General features: G+C 43.4%; 1 protein-coding gene across 9 annotated transcripts in view; it reads left to right on the forward strand.

Moving 5' to 3' along the window:
- Window positions 1-16981, forward strand: part of foxo3b (forkhead box O3b) — a 233628-nt gene that overhangs the window by 100864 nt on the left and 115783 nt on the right. The window lies entirely within an intron of this gene.

Genomic DNA, 16981 nt, shown 5'->3' on the forward strand with positions numbered 1-16981 from the left:
AATCTTGCATGCAGCAGCAGTGATGTGAGCAATCAGGGATGCAGTCAATCGTAGGTTATGGCACCGAAAGGCACCACATGGCCCATCATGTCTGCGCCGGCTGGAAAAAATGAGCCACCCAGCCTAATCCCACTTTCTAGCATTTGGTCCGTAGCCCTGTAGGTTCAGATGCACATCCCAGGCACCTTTTTAAATGAGAGGAGGTTTTCTGCTTCTACCATCCTTTTGGGCAGTGAATTCCAGACCCTAACCGCCCTCTGGGTGAAAACATTTTTCCTCATCTCTCCTGTAATCCTTCTACCAATCACTTAAAATCTATGCCCCTTAGTCACTGACCTCTCTGCTAAGGTAAATAGGCTCTTCCCATCTACTCTGTCCAGGCCCCTCACAATTTTGTACATCACAATCAAATCTCCCCACAGCCTCCTCTCTTCTAAGGAGAACAACCCAAGCCTATCCAATCTTTCCTCATAGCTGCAATTTTCCAGTCCTAGAACAGCCTCGTAAATCTCCTCTGTACCTCTCTAGTGCGGTTACAACCTTTCTGTAATGAGGCGACCAGAACTGCACACAGTACATGAGTTGTGGCCCAACCATTGTTTTATATAGTTCCAGTATAACCTCCCTGCTCTTGTATTCTATGCCTTGGCTAATAAAGGAAAGAATTCCATATGCCACCTTAACCACCTTTATGGACCTATCCTGCCATATTCAGGGATCTGTGGACATGCACTGCAAGGTCCCTCACTTTCTTTACACCTCTCAGTATCCTCCCATTTATGGTGTATTCCTTTTGCCTTGCTTGACCTCCCCAAATGCATCACCTCACACTTCTCTGGGTTGAATTCCATTTGCCACTTTTCTACCCACCCTGACCAGTCCGTTGGTGTCCTCTTGCGGTCTACAGTTATCCTCCTCGCCATCAACCATGTGGCCAATTTTTGTTTCGTCTACAAACTTGTGATCGTTCCCCTACATAAACTTCCAAATTGTTAATATATACCACAAAAAGTAGGGGACCCAGTAGTGAGTCCTGAGGAACCCCACTGGAGCAGCCTTCCAGTTGGAAAAAACACCTGTCAACAATTACTCTTTGCCACTGAGCCAATTTTGTATCGAGCTTGCTGTCTTTCCCTGGATCCCATGAGCTTTTTTTTTTAAAATCAGTCTGCCATGTGGGACCTTGCCAAAAGCCTTGTTAATATCCATGTAGACCACATCAACTGCACTATCCTCATCAGTCTGCCTTGTTACTTCCTTTAAAAAATTTAATCAAGTTAGTAAGGCACAACCTTCCCTTAACAAATCCATGTTGATTATCCTTGATTAATCCATGCGTTTCTAAGTGACAGTTTATCCTGTCTCTCAGAATTGATTCCAATAATTTGCCCACTACCGAGGGTAGACTGACTGATCTGTTGTTATTAAGTCTATCCCTTGCGCCCTTTTTAAACAAAGGTACACCGTTTGCAGACCTCCAACCCTCCGGTATGACTCCTGTATCCAGTGAGCATTGGAAAATAATGGTCAGACCTTCTGCTGTTTCCTCACTGGCTTCTTTTAACAGCCTGGGGTACATTTCATCTGGCCCTGGTGATTTATCCACTTTCAAGATGCTGATTCCCTGAATACTTCCTCCAGCCCTATGTTTATCACATCCAATACTTCACATACCTCCTCCTTAACGACAATGTCTGCACATCCACCTCTTTTTTGTGAAGATAGACGCAAAAGTATTCATTAAGAACCATACCCACATCTTCCGCCTCCACACATAGGTTACTTTTGGGCTTTTATGGGCTCTACTCTTTCCTTAGTTATCCTCTTGCTCTTACTTATTGATAAAACATCTTTGGGTTTACCTTGATTTTGCTTGCCAATATTCTTTCATGCCCTCTTTGTTTTCCTAATTTCCTTTTTTTGATTTCACCTGTCCACTTTCTATACTCCTCTTGGCTTTCTATAGTGTTGACACAGCTTTCCTTTCCTGCCTTATCATACCCTGTAAGTACCTTGATATTCAGGGGGCTCTAGTTTTGGCCGTCCCACCCTTTTTATTTGTGGGAACATCAGATTGAAGTATTCTCTCAGACTGCAAATCAGTAAGTTAAAAGCACTGACCCATTTTACTTTTAACTTAAAATTTCAGATAGTGAAGTAAATGGTTTATGATTGAATTATGATAAAAGCTAAAATAAAGAAACTTTAATTTCTAAAATAGTTGTAATTATAATGGGGAAATTTGATATTACTCAAATATGAAAGTAGTTTTACAGGGCCAATTAAGGTAATTATGAAGTTAGTATGCCATTTAAAACCCAGTTATAGCGTATTCAACAAGGTTTAACATTTTCAGGGGCTTTTACAGTGGGAGTAATAGTGTAAGAGTGGGAGGTCTCATCAGTGCATAGATTTCCTATTGATTACTGTGTCGGGGGTGGGGGGGTCTCAGCAGTGTGCCATCAGGAGAAACATAGAATCACTGACAGAATCTTCTGAAATTCCAATTCTGCACATGCATAGACTCCAGAAGTTACTGTCCGTTTCAGTGGAGTAATGACAGTGAATACCAACAGTTTTGGCATCATTGCCACGACAAAATCTGGGCCAGTGTTTTGAGATCTGATCTCTGACTTGGATCTCTCTCTGTTTCCCACTCCCGTTTCCCACTTGTTAATTGTTAGCTACTTTGCTACTGGAAGACCCCCAACATTAAGTTGCAGCACTGGTCCTAGGCCCTGAAAGCTGCCTGTCTGGCTAGAAGAGATATTATCATAGTTATTGACCAATTCACTGGGCTATGAAGATTCTCCGATTTGGTCTGATGGTTATATCATTAGCTTCACCAATAAATCTATTTAGTTGGAGAAAGTAGCCTTTTGGAAATCTAGGTACACAACACTCTCTGCAATTTACCTAGTTATGTCATTTCCTTGAAAATAAAGTTGAGGTTGGTCAGACAGGATTTCCCCTTTTGAATTTATGTTGGCTGCTGTTAGCAGTTGGCAGGAAAAAAGACAGAAGCGCAAGGGGAGAGCCAACTGTGTAACAGCCCCGACAAACAAATTTTTCTGCAGCACCTGTGGAAGAGTCTGTCACTCTAGAATTGGCCTTTATAGCCACTCCAGGCGCTGCTCCACAAACCATTGACCACCTCCAGGCGCTTACCCATTGTCTCTCGAGACAAGGAAGCCAAAGAAATGCTGTTAGCTCGTTTATTTCATGTGCGGGTAATTCTTATTTGTTCTGATTATCAGTTTCAGTATTTTACACAGAATGAAAATTAAACTAATGGGTCTATAACTACTTGTCTGTTCTGTCATCCTTTTTGAATGCAAAATGCAGCCGATATTATGTTTGTGTTCAAGCTTTAAAGGTTTCTTCAGTCCCAGCAGTATGTTTAGGTGGTGCTGAATGAAGAGTTGCTACGTTCAGAGTAGCAGTAAAAAAGGGATAGTTTTGTCGATCTTCTGATGACCTGCTTGTGTGCCTAGGATGAAATGGCTTAGCTGATTTTAGTAGTAAAATGCCATGTGACAGAGAAGAAATAAGAAATTTTCATGTTGAAAATGGTGTCCATTATTCAACTTATTCAGGTTACTAGTAGAGAATTAAATTTAATTTTTGAGTATAACAAATTTCTAAAATTTTCTAAATAATTAGTATCTTATTTACAACACTAATTTGTACTCAAAATTTGACACTGCATTGCAAAGAATGTTTGCAAAGGTAGATCTTGGTATTCTCTCAAATCATAGGAAGATGAATTGCTGTTTTCAGTCTCCAGAGAACTGAAAAGGTCCCAAAGAAATCTAGAGAACCATTTCTTCCTATAAATGGCGCATGACATCTTTTATTTTGGATGATGTGTGTCATTGGAGACTCCACTGACTATCTGTGTTTCACGAGCAGTGTAAACAAGACTTCAACAGTGTGCATTAATTTCTTTGGTGGGGGGGTGTGGGGTGTGGTTGGGTGGTGTACATATTTTCAGCCAAACGTTTTAAGCCATAGATAAAGTATTAATAAAATGATAAAACTCAGGCTTGTGCTCAAGTTCTGAAAAGTAACATACAAAGAATGATTCAGTAGCTGCTTTCCCAGAATACAGATTAAGAACTAGCACACCCTTTGCCTTTGCTTTATGACCTTCTGGTCAGTTATTCTCTGTGACTCTCTGTCCTATCCACACCTTCCCTTTTGTTATCTTTTGCCCCACCCCTGCTTTATTTGCTTGAAACCTATTACATTTCTAACCTTTGCCAGTTCTGATGAAAGGACAGGGACCTGAAACGTTAACTCAGTTTCTCTCTCCACAGATGCCAGACCTGCTGAGTATTTCCAGAACTTTTTGTTTTTATTTAAGAACTAAACTGCTTTTGGCCCTGAATCCTTTAAATCCTTCAAAAAACTTTTGTGCCTGTTTTTATTCCCCTCATAATTCTCCATCAGTGTCTCTACTTCCAGGTTTTATCAGCAGTCCAAGCTATTAAAAATTTCTAAAGTGAAGTCCTCTCCCACTGAACTACTCTGCAATCTACCTGTCCCCAGCCCTCGTCAGTGAAAATAAATAAATTGCTGAACTTTTAAATCATTTTTCAAGCTGACCCCCTTACTGCAGCCCTTGTGTGCTGTCTTGCATATGCTTTTGTTAAACATTCATTTGTGGGATTTGAGTGTCATTGACAAGGCCAGTATTTATTGCCCATCCCTAATTGCCCTTGAGAAGCTGCTGGTGAGCTACCACCGCCTTAAACGCTGCAAGTCTTGTGGTAGAACACACAATACTGTTAGAATGGGTGTTCCAAGATTTTGACACAGCGACCGTGAAGGAGCGGCAGTCGATTTCTGAGTTAGGGTGGTGTGTGACTTGGGCACCTTGTAGGTGGTGGTGTTCCCATGCGTCTGCTGTCCTTGTTCTTCTAGGTATTAGAGGTTGCAGGTTTGGAAGATGCTGTCGAAGGACTTTGGCGATTTGCTGCAGTGCATCTTGTAGATGGTTCATACTGCAGCCTCAGTGCAACAGTGGTGGAGGGGGTGAATCTTTAAGGTGGTGAATGGAGTGCCCATCAAGTGGGCTGCTTTGTGCTGGATGGTGTCGAGCTTCTTGAGGGTTGGAGCTGCATTCATCGAGGCGTGGAGAGTATTCCATCACACACTTGACTTGTGCCTTGTAGATGGTGGACAGACTTTGGGGAGTCGGAAGATGAGTTACTCACTGCAGAATTCCCAGCCTCTGACCTGCTGTTGTGGCCACATGGTTAGTCCAGTTCAGATTCTAGTCAGTGGTGGCCCCCAGGATGATGATCGGGGTTCAGCAATGGTAATGCTGTTGAACATCAAGGCAGATGGTTAATTTCTCTCTCACTGGAGTTATTCATGGCCTGGCACTTGCATGGTGCAAATATTACTTTCCATGTATCAGGCCAAGCCTGAATGTTGTCCAGCTCTTGCTGCATGCAGGCACAAACTGAGGAGCTGTGAATGGTACTGAACACTGTGCAATCATCAGTGAGCATCCCACTTCTGACCTGTATTGGAAGGGAGGTCATTGAAGTAGCTGAAGATGGTTGGGCCTAGGACCCTACCTTGAACTCCTGCAGCAATGTCCTGGGGCTGAAATGATTGGCCTCCAACAACGATGACCATCTTCATTTTGTGCTAAGTAAGATTCCAACCAGTGAAGCGTTTTCCCCCTGATTCACATTGACTTCAATTCTGCTAAGGCTCCTTGATGCCACACTCGGTTAGCTGTTGCTAGGACGTCAAGGTCTTTTGCTCTCTCCTTAACTCTGGAATTCAGCTGTATTATCCATCTTTGGACTAAGGCTGAATAGAGGTCTGGAGTGGAGTGGCCCTGACATAACCCAAACTGAGTGTTGGTGAGCAAGAGTTGATAGCACTGTCGATGACACCTTCCATCACGTTGCAGATGACCAAGAGTAGACTGGGGCAGTCGTCATCCAGATTAAATTTGTCCTACTTTTCGTGAACAGGACATACCTAGGCAATTTTCCACATTGTTGGGTAGGTGCCAGTGTTGTAGCTGTACTGGAACAACCTGGCTACTGGCACAGCTAGTTCTGGAGCACAGGTTTTCAGTACTACAGCTGGGATGTCAGAGCCCATTGCCTTTGCAATATTCAGTGCCTTAGTTGTTTCTTGCTATCATATGGAGTGAATCGGATTGGCTGAAGACTGGCATCTGTGATGGGGACCTCAGGAGGAGGATTTTCTTTTGCAGAGGCCTTGGTGCTGTTAATTTCATCCAAATAAGTATCAGAAATGAAAAACTGTCATTCTAGGGAAGCCAGCACAAGGTAAAAAAAACACCACCTCAAAGGCTATTAGGGATGGGTAACAAATGCTGGCTTTGCCAGCGATACCCACATCCCATGAAGGAATTGAAAAAGCTCTTGGCTCCTAAATATAACTTGCATCTAAGGTTCACAAAGTCTCTTGCATTTGAAAGAGACGTTCCAGTTGGGAGGCAGCACCTTAGAGACTAGTGTGCCTCAAATGCATGGCTTCCCTTTACATTTCACATCTGACTTGTCACTTCAGGGCATTTGTTTGTTCAGACTATCTGTGGAACTCATGGCTGGGAGATCTGCTAAACTGTTAATTAGGTGCTGTTCTGCATACTGGGACCTTTACACATTAAACAAGATTGTTCCAATTCTGGTGGTACTTAATATGTCCTGTGCTAACAAATCTTGGTTTACAAGATGTTTATTTCTATGGCAGTTTAGTTCCCAACAAAAATCCTTGACTTCACAAAGAATGAAACTACCAATACCAAGCCATTAAAATAAAAGCAAAATACTGCAGATGCTGGAAATCTGAAATAAAAACAAGAAATGCTGGAAATACTCAGGTCTGATAACTCTGCTTCTCTCTCCACAGATGCTAACGTTTCAAGTCAGTGACCCTTCACCAGAACAGTTCAGAAGGGTCACTGACCTGAAACATTAACTCTGCTTCTCTCTCCACAGATGCTGCCAGACTTGCTGAGCATTTCCAGCATTTCTTGTTTTTATTTAATACCAAGCCATTCCTGTTTTTGTTTTGAATATACCTCTAATTGTTTACAGTGTGATTTTTGGGTCACATCTTTGTTCTGGCCGAGGAATAAAGGCTCTAAGAACAGAATATTCAGTTGTATTTCAAGTACAGTCATAACATTGATGGCATTTGGGTTCAAGCCCTCTGTCATCTTCAGAATCCAGCTGACCACAGGTATTGGGTACAGTGGTACAATTAGCATTCCTAAACATTTAAGGTCCTTCAAGGTCATTTAGTGCACCTAAATCAGACCTCTTCTGCGCACCACTACCCCCCCACCATCCCCAGATGTCAGTCCCCACAACTTGGACTCTAGCTATTTGTCAAAATGGTTAGCAGAACTGTTGCCATGCTCAGAACCTACATTTGGCACCGATCAATAACAATAAATTAACTTGCATTCTTTGATCAACTCCTCAAGTGAACTGTAAACCATGAATTCCTTCCTGTGTTCCAATGCTCAATCTTCATTCAAAATGAGGTTCTGCCACTTCAGCTTCAGGTATTTGTGATTGCAGCACTTGGGTTGAGAATGATTTTAAATGTTTTGGAAGGATAAAATCCTTTTACTCATTTTTCCTTGTCCGGTCTCTGGTAGAGAGGTCAAAATTACACCATACAACATGCTAACAGGTGTGGTATTTGTTCCGATCCTGCACCCCCACAAAATTGAATTTTGGCTTAGTGACTGAGTTTTAATAGTTTCTGCTATTTCAAGTCCTCTGTTTTCATTCATTAAACAAAAAAGAAGGTAGATGACCTTCGCCATCCTTGATTAGGTTATAAGACTTGATTGGTAACTTGATTGATCCTTCAGTTCTTCTAAATGAATTTCCGCACTGATTGCTGACGGAGGGAGTTTGGTAAGTGAGTGAATTTTAAGAGTTAATCTCAAGTCTAGTTTTTGTTTGCATTTAGCAAGTAATTCAAATTACTGTTTAAGTTAAGAGGTAAGTTAGGTTTCTTACAGTTTTAAACAGAGTTATACAAGCTCTGAGTAGCTGTAGCTAGTCAATTAGGTAGCTAGCTTAAACTGCTTTCTGAGCTCTAGCAGAGCTGACGCAGCATTGTTTTCAGAGTATGAATTCGGGACTCAGTGCTGCTTGTCTGCACTGAGTGCTGCTGGAGGTCACAGAGTGTGTAGAAGGGAGTTGGCTAAGAAGGGGAACGATGAGAAAAAGATTTAATACAGTAAAGATGGCAGCACAGGTGATGTCACAGTTGCAGTATATGGGAGCTCCTGGATGCCACGGCAACCACGTCTGTGGCAAGTGTCTGCAGCTTGAGGAGCTTCGGCTCAGAGTCGTTGAGCTGGAGGCTGAGCTGCAGACACTAACGCATCAGGGAGGGGGAAAGTTACCTGGACACTTGGTTCCAGAAGGCAGTCACACCCCCGAGGATAGGGTCATCTGTTTTGGTCAGTGGCCAGGGACAGGAGGGTGTGACTGCGAGTCAGGCAAGTAAGGGGATTGAGAAGGTGAGAATGGAGGAGCCTCAGCCCTTGCAATTAAGCAACAAGTGAGAACATAGAACAGCACAGTACAGGCCCTTCAGCCCACGATGTTGTGCCGAACCTTTAACCTACTGTAGGATCAAACTAACTACCTACCCTTCCTTCTACTATCGTCCATGTACCTATCCAAGAATCGCTTAAATGCCCCTAATGTATCTGCTTCTACTACCACCACTGGCAGCACATTCAACGCACCCACCACTCTCTGTGTAAAGAACCTACCTCTGACATCTCCCCGAAACCTTCCTCCAATCACCTTAAAACTATTCCCCCTGGTGATAGCCCTTTCCACCCTGGGAAAAAGTCTCTGACTATCCACTCTATCTATGCCTCTCATCATCTTGTACCCCTCTATCAAGTCACCTCTCATCCTTCTTCGCTCCAATGAGAAAAGCCCTAGCTCCTTCAATCTTTCTTCGTAGGACATGCCCTCCAGTCCAGGCAGCATCCTGGTAAATCTCCTCCGCACCCTCTCTAAAGCTTCCACATCCTTCCGATAATGAGGCGACCAGAACTGAACACAATATTCCAAGTGTGGTCGAACCAGGGCCTTATAGAGCTGCAGCATAACCTTGCGGCTCTTAAACTCAATCCCTGTTAATGAAAGCCAACACACCATACGCCTTCTTAACAACCCTATCAACTTGGGTGGCAACTTTTAGCGATCTTTGGACATGGACCCCAAGATCCCTCTGTTCCTCCACACTACCAAGAATCCTGTCTTTAAGCCTGTATTCCGCATTCAAATTCGACCTTCCAAAATGAATCACTTCACACTTTTCCAGCTGGGCTTCTCAGCCCAGCTCTGCATCCTGTCAATGTCTCGTTGCAACCTACAACAGCCTTCCACACTATCCACAACTCCAGCAACCTTCGTGTCATCGGCAAACTTGCCAACCCAGCCTTCCACTTCCTCATCCAAGTCATTTATAAATATCACAAAGAGCAGAGGTCCCAGAACAGATCCTTGTGGAACACCACTGGTCACCGAGCTCCATGCTGAATACTTTCCATCTACTACCACTCTCTGACTTCTATGGGCCAGCCAATTTTGTATCCAGACAGCCAACTTTCCCTGAATCCCATGCCTCCTTACTTTCTGAATGAGCCTACCATGGGGAACCTTATCAAACGCCTTGCTAAAATCCATATACACCACATCCACTGCTCTTCCTTCATCAATGTGTTTTGTCACATCTTCAAAGAATTTAATAAGGCTTGTGAGGCATGACCTGCCCCTCACAAAGCCATGCTGACTGTCTCTAATCAAACCATGCTTTTCCAAATAATTATAAATCCTGTCTCTCAGAATCCTCTCCAATAATTTGCCCACTACCGACGTAAGACTGACTGGTCCATAATTCCCATGGTTATCCCTATTCCCTTTCTTTAACAAGGAAACAACATTTGCCACCCTCCAATCATCCGGTACTACTCAGTGGACAGTGAAGACGCAAAGATCATCGCCAAAGGCGCAGCAATCTCTTCCCTCGCTTCCCGTAATATCCTTGGGTATATCTTATCTGTCCTCATATCATTCAAAATTTCCAGCACATCCTCCCTCTTAACCTCAACCTGTTGGAGCATATCAGCCTGTTCCACGCTGTTCTCACAAACGACCAGGTCCCCCTCTCTAGTGAATACTGAAGCAAAGTATTCATTTAGGACCTCCTCCGACTCCAGGTACAAGTTCCCTCCACTATCCCTGATCAGCCCTACCCTCACTCTGGCCATCCTCTTGTTCCTCACATAAGTGTAGAACGCCTTGGGAGTTTCCTTAATCCTACCCACCAAGACTTTTTCATGTCCCCTTCTAGCTCTCCTAAGTCCATTCTTCAGTTCCTTCCTGGCTACCTTGCAACCCTCTGGAGTCCTGTCTGATCCTTGCTTCCTCAACCTTAAGTAAGCTTCCTTCTTCCTCTTGACTAGCTGTTCCACATCTCTTGTCATCCAAGGTTCCTTCACCCTACCAACCCTTCCCTGCCTCATCGGGACAAACCTATCGAGCAGTTGCAGCAAGTGCTCCCTAAACAACCTCCACATTTCTGTCGTGCATTTCCCTGAGAACATCTGTTCCCAATTTATGCTCCCCAGTTCCTGCCTAATAGCATTGTAATTCCCCTTCCCCCAATTAAATATTTTCCCATCCCGTCTGCTCCTGTCCCTCTCCATGACTATAGTAAAGGTCAGGGAGTTGTGATCACTGTCACCGAAACGCTCTCCCACCGAGAGATCTGCCACCTGGCCTGGTTCGTTGCCAAGCACCAAGTCCAACATAGTCTCCCCTCTAGTCGGCCTATCTACATATTGAGTCAGGAAACTTTCCTGGACACGCCTGACAAAAACTGCTCCATCCAAACTATTTGCACTAAGGAGGTTCCAATCAATATTAGGGAAGTTGAAGTCACCCATGACAACAACCCTGTTACTTCTGCACCTTTCCAAAATCTGCCTCCCAATCTGTTCCTCCATGTCTCTGTTGCTATTGGGGGGTCTATAGAAAACTCACAACAAAGTGACTGCTCCTTTCCTGTTTCTGACTTCCACCCATAATGACTCAGTAGACAAACCCTCCTCGACGACCTCCCTTTCTGCAGCTGTGATACTGTCCCTGATTAGCAATGCCACTCCCCCACCTCTTTTACCTCCCTCCCTATTCCTTTTGAAACATCTCAACCCCGGAACATCCAACATCCATTCCTGATATCCACGTCTCCGTAATAGCCACAACATCGTAGCTCCAAGTACTGATCCATGCTCTAAGTTCATCACCCTTGTTCCTGACACTTGTTGCATTAAAATAGACACACTTCAACCCATCATACTGGCTGCAACTTTGCCCTGTCAACTGTCTAACCTTCCTCAAAGACTCTCTGCATTCGGTATCTGCCTGTTCAACAGCTACCCCATCCACTGATCTGTGGCTCCGGTTCCCATCCCCCTGCCAAACTAGTTTAAACCCTCCTGAAGAGCTCTAGCAAACCTCCCGCCCAGGATATTGGTGGCCCTCCAGTTCAGTTGCAACCCGTCCTTCTTGTACAGGTCCCACCTTCCCCAGAAGGTATCCCAATGATCCACATATCTGAATCCCTCCCTCCTACACTAGTTCTGTAGCCACGTGTTCAGCTGCACTTGCTCCCTGTTTCTAGCCTCACTAGCACGTGGCACCGGTAACAATCCTGAGATTACTACTCTTCTCGTCCTGCCTTTCAGCTTCTAACCTAACTCCCTACATTTGCTTTTCAGGTCCTCATCCCTTTTCCTAGCTATGTCATTGGTACCGATATGTACCATGACCTCTGGCTGCTCCCCCTCCCCCTTAAGAATCCTGTGGACTCGATCCGAGACATCCCTGACCCTGGCACCCGGGAGGCAACATACCATCCGGGAGTCTCGTTCGCGACCACAGAATCTCCTGTCTGTTCCTCTAACCATTGAATCTCCTATCACTATCGCTCTCCTATTCTCCCCCCTTCCATTCTGAGCCACTGAGCCAGGCTCAGTGCCAGAGACCTGGCCACTGTGGCTTTCCTCTGGTAGGTCGTCTTTCCCCCACCACCCCCTCCCCCTCCCCCCAACCGTATCCAAGACGGTATACGTATTATTGAGGGGAACGGCCACAGGGGATCCCTGCACTGTGCGCCTATTCCCTTTCCCTCCCCTGAGGGTCACCCAGCTACCTTTATCCTGTAACTTGGGTGTCACTACTTCCCTATAACTGCTCGCTATCACCCACTCAGCATCCTGAATGATCCAAAGTTCATCCAGTTCCCTAACGCGGTCTGCGAGGAGCTGGAGTTGGGTGCACCTCTCACAGGTGAAGTCAGCAGTGGTGACCCTCACCTCCCACATCCTGCAAGAGGAGCATGCAACTGCCCTAGCTTCCATCCCTTCCGCACTAAATTAACAACAGAGATTTAAAAAAAAAGGAAAACCTTACCTTACCAAACCCTCCACACAAGAGTCCTTTTTTTTTGGTTAGAGGAAGAGGATGGGTGGGAGAAACTACACGTGTAGTGTTTCGGGTTTAGCCACTGCCCGAATATATAGGTTTACTTACCCAGCAGTCCCCTTGTCCGCCGAAACAAAAGGTAAGTTATTTTAAACTGAAACTCACCTTCCCAGCTGACACCTCGCTCGCACTATCGCTGCTTCAGAAAAAGCTGCTGCAACAAAAGCATGGTTCTTGCAGCTTGTATGGACAAGAGCGAGGGCTGTAGTATGGATGAGCAGACTGACTATGGCACCATGTACAGGAAGCTGTTCAAGTGTGGGGAGCAAAAAAGAAAGTAGTGGTAGTAGGGGACAGTATAGTGAGGAGGATTGACATTGTTCTCTGCAGCAAAGAGCAAGAGTCCAGAAGGCTGTGTCGCCTACCTGGTGCCAGGGTTTGGGACGAGTGCTCAAGGCTGGAGAGGAACTTAATGTGGGAGTGGGAGGATCCAGTCGTCATGGTCCATGTAGGTACAGTGACATAGGCAGGACAAGGAAGGAGGTTCTGCATAGTCAATATGAGGAGCTAAGCACCAAATTAAGAAGCAGAATGTCACAGGTAGTAATCTCTGGATTATTACCTGAGCCACCTGCAAAGTGGAGTAGGACATATAACATTAGAGAAATCAATGTGTGGCTCAAAGACTGGTGTGGTAGAAGTAGGTTCTGGTTCGTGGGGCACTGGTACCAGTACTGGGAAAAGTGGGGGTTGTACCATTGGGATGGTTTACACCTGAACCGTGCTAGGACAGGTGTTCTAGCGAGCTGCATAACTAGAGAAGTAGAGAGGGTTTTAAACTAAAGAGTGGGGGCAAGGGATGAAATTTGGTAAGATGTGGTAACTCAAAGAGTAGAGACAAGAGAGAGAAAGGTATTAATATGGGAAAAGATAAACAGTCCGTGACAAGAAGGGACAGTGATTACAAATCTAAGAGTAAATCAGCAGGCAAGTCTAGAGGTTACAAAAATAATAAAAGGACAAAACTAAACACTCTGTATCTGAATGTACATAGCATTCAGGAAACCAGGATGTCGAAGCGGCTTGGGTCGAGATGAGAAATGATAAAGGCAAGAAGTCACTTGTGGGAGTGGTGTACAGGCCCAACAGTAACCACATGGTAGGACAGGTATAAAGGAAGACATGATGAGTGCTTGTCAGAAAGGTACAGTGATAATCATGGGGGATTTTAATCTACATATAGATTGGAAAAATCAAATGGGCAAAGGTAGCCTAGATGAAGAGTTCATAGAATGTTTTCGGGATCGTTTCTTAGAACAGCACGTTCTGGAGACTACCAGACAGCAGACTATACTAGACCTGGTATTGTGCAGTGAGATAGGATTAATTAATGACTTCATAGTGAAGGCACCCCTAGGCAGCAGTCATCACATGCTTCGAATTTTACATTCCGTCAGAGAGAGAGGAGTGGGTTTCCAACTAGTATTTTAGACATAAATAAGGGCAGTTATGAGGGCATGAAAGCAAAACTAGCAAAAGTGAACTGGCAAAATAGGTTAAGGGATAGGTCAATAGAGATGCAGTGGCAGACATTTGTGGGGATATTTCAGAATACACTGAATAGTGTCATGGTCCTGTAGTTTTCTTTCTGAATATGCGGTTTGCCTTTAAGGCTTGCAAGGGATCAGTATTACTTTAAGAGCCGGCAAGCCTTAGGAGTTATAGGAAGGTGCATTTTCGTTACCTTAGAAACCGTTTGGAGACTGCGATTCAAAGGGTGCATTCTCGATACCATGGAAACAGCCACTGGGAGTGAGCCTGATGCGATACATTTGTTACAATTCAGTTTGAACTGGGAGTTGAAGACAGTTTGCCCTAACAGACAGACAGCTGTGGTGTCAGCACTGAAAAAGAGCTGTCAGCCATTTAAACAGAAGGAAATAAGATTTTTGTTTGTTTAATTATTATCTCTCGAAATTCTAAAAAGTCAAGCCAAGATACAGATCTCTGGTAATTTAAATTGAAGAAAGGGTTAGACTGTGACAATCTTTTATCCCTCAAAAACTCTAAAGTCAGATTGATTCTGTTGAAAGTGTTTGCAAGTCGTTAATTGAAATTTGCTGGAATCCGAACAACATTGGACTGTAAATTTGCAAGGACTCTAATTTTTTCTATTTTAAAATGTTCGTAGTGTTTAAGCATTTAGTTCGTTTAATTAAAGAGTTAATTTGTTGATTTAAAGACACCTGGTTTGGTTAGCCTCATTCGGGGGTTAATAGATGGTACAATATGGTGGGTCTTTAATTTGGAAAGTTTTTAAATGATATGTTAGCCGATCTGTGGAACGACAGGATTGAATTAACAGTGCGTTGGTCCCACCACAATCAGAATCATATATTTTGATTGGGGCTTTGGCAGGAGCGATCGGTCGTAACAATAGCTACATTCCAACAAAGAAAAATTCCAAGGGAAGGACTCACCATCTGTGGTTAACCAAAAAAGTTAAAAGATAATATCTCTTAGCAGGCTGACCCCCAACTGATTCAAAACAATCCAAAATGAAACCAACTCTTGACCACCATAAATCTTGACGTCACTTCTCTGTAAATTCCTAGTCACCAAGGCTTCTGTTTACTTAGCTGATGGCATGTGAGTTTTTAAACCATGTCCCAAAGTCCTTCCAGTGACCTTTTTTAAAAAAGACCAAAGTCCTGCAGCTTCTGATTTCCACAGACTTTTACATACAAGTCCTCAAAAATATATTAAAACATGGAAACAGTTACATAACACTTCAAACAGGTTCACTTGTCAAAGTGGTAGTGACAGAAACATGAGATTTACATTGATGTAGTCACTTAACATTGAGTGCACAGGCATCTAAAATTGCACTTTTTTCTAGTTGATACATACGTTTCATTTGAGGTGGCAAGCCATGGTCAGCTTTGGCTGCGAGGGACTCCTGGACAGTAAATGCTGTAATCCTCATCCTAACATTATTGAACAGTGTGTATTGCGCTGATGGTCAATCAGGGTTTACCATCAAATATCTAAATATGCTATGCTAAAAGTGGAGAGTTAAAGATATTTTACGAGCCAAATCTTTCTGGGATAATGGTATTGTACAACGATATGGTGTGTTTCTTTGCTAATGGTGTGATTAGCACCTTGGTGGTTTGGAGTTAGTTTTCCCAAGTTTATTCACTGATCATGTATTTGCACAGTCAGTCGATTTACTAAGCATGTTTTTGCTACATTGTTAGCAGTTCTGATTTGTGACTAAGAATGCTCCTACAGTCTAACCTAAAATAATTGCTTGGAATATTGGTTATTTAAAGATTAATTTCTAGTTAATTTATATTATAGTAATATTTAAGATTCCGTTTATTTTATCACCACGGCGACTACAGTTCAAAAGTACTTCATTGGCTGTAAAGTGCTTTGGGATGTCCGGTGGTTGTGAAAAGCACGATATAAATGCAAGTCTTTTTGTGCTTTTATGGTCTTCTATATAAAAGGCTCTGCATCATTGAAATGTATTTCATTTATGAAAATAAGTTTTTTTTTTTAATATGTTACTGTATAATAGGGTGGACAGCGAACTTCCTAGATAACCTTTCTGGGACCTCCAAAATCCTAAGGCTAGCTCAGTCAAGACACAAGTCTGAAAGCAACATTATTTTAAAGTTTTGTTTCGTAATCCAAATGTTGTATCAATAAATGTATTGGGACATTGTACTCCATCACATTTGCCTTTAGATATAGGAGTAGAAAGAATTGTATTTATAGTCCTTTCACTACCTCTGAAGTGCCTTACAGTCATGAAATACTATTGAAGTATAATCACAGTTGTAATGTAGGAAACATGGCAGCCAATTAACAGCACGGTCCCATAAACATGACTATAATCTGTTTGTGATGTTGAGTGAGTGATAAATATTGGCCAGGAGACCAGGGAGAACTCCTCCACTCATCTTCGAATAGTGCCATGGGATCTTTACATCCATCTGAGAGGGTAAATGAGGACTTGGTCTAATATCTCATCCAAGAAATGACGCATGCCTCAGAATTCCCGAAGTACTATACTGAAGTGTCGGTCTGTATTTGTGCTCAAGTCTCTGGAGTGAGTCTTGAACCCACAGCTTTCTGACTCAGCCGAGAATGCCGCCACTGAGCCAAGTTGTTGTAACCAGTGTTCCCAGTGGACCATACAACGAAAAGTCCCTGTGCAGGCCATGGGCAACTCTGCCCCTTTAAGTTACTGCACAGAAACGTTTAAAGGGGCCATGCGCTTTAAATCACCTGCACACTCCAAAAACGAGAATACTTTGGTTACAAGTAATGTACCCTATGTAAATGAAGCTATAGACTAGTTTTGTGGTTGAGCTTGGATAGTATTTGTATTCTTTTGGCAGCAACATCTAAATAGGTTTGTTTCGATAACAAGAACACTG

This window comes from Heterodontus francisci, chromosome 3 (genome assembly GCF_036365525.1).
Source record: "Heterodontus francisci isolate sHetFra1 chromosome 3, sHetFra1.hap1, whole genome shotgun sequence".
Classification (NCBI taxonomy): domain Eukaryota; kingdom Metazoa; phylum Chordata; class Chondrichthyes; order Heterodontiformes; family Heterodontidae; genus Heterodontus; species Heterodontus francisci.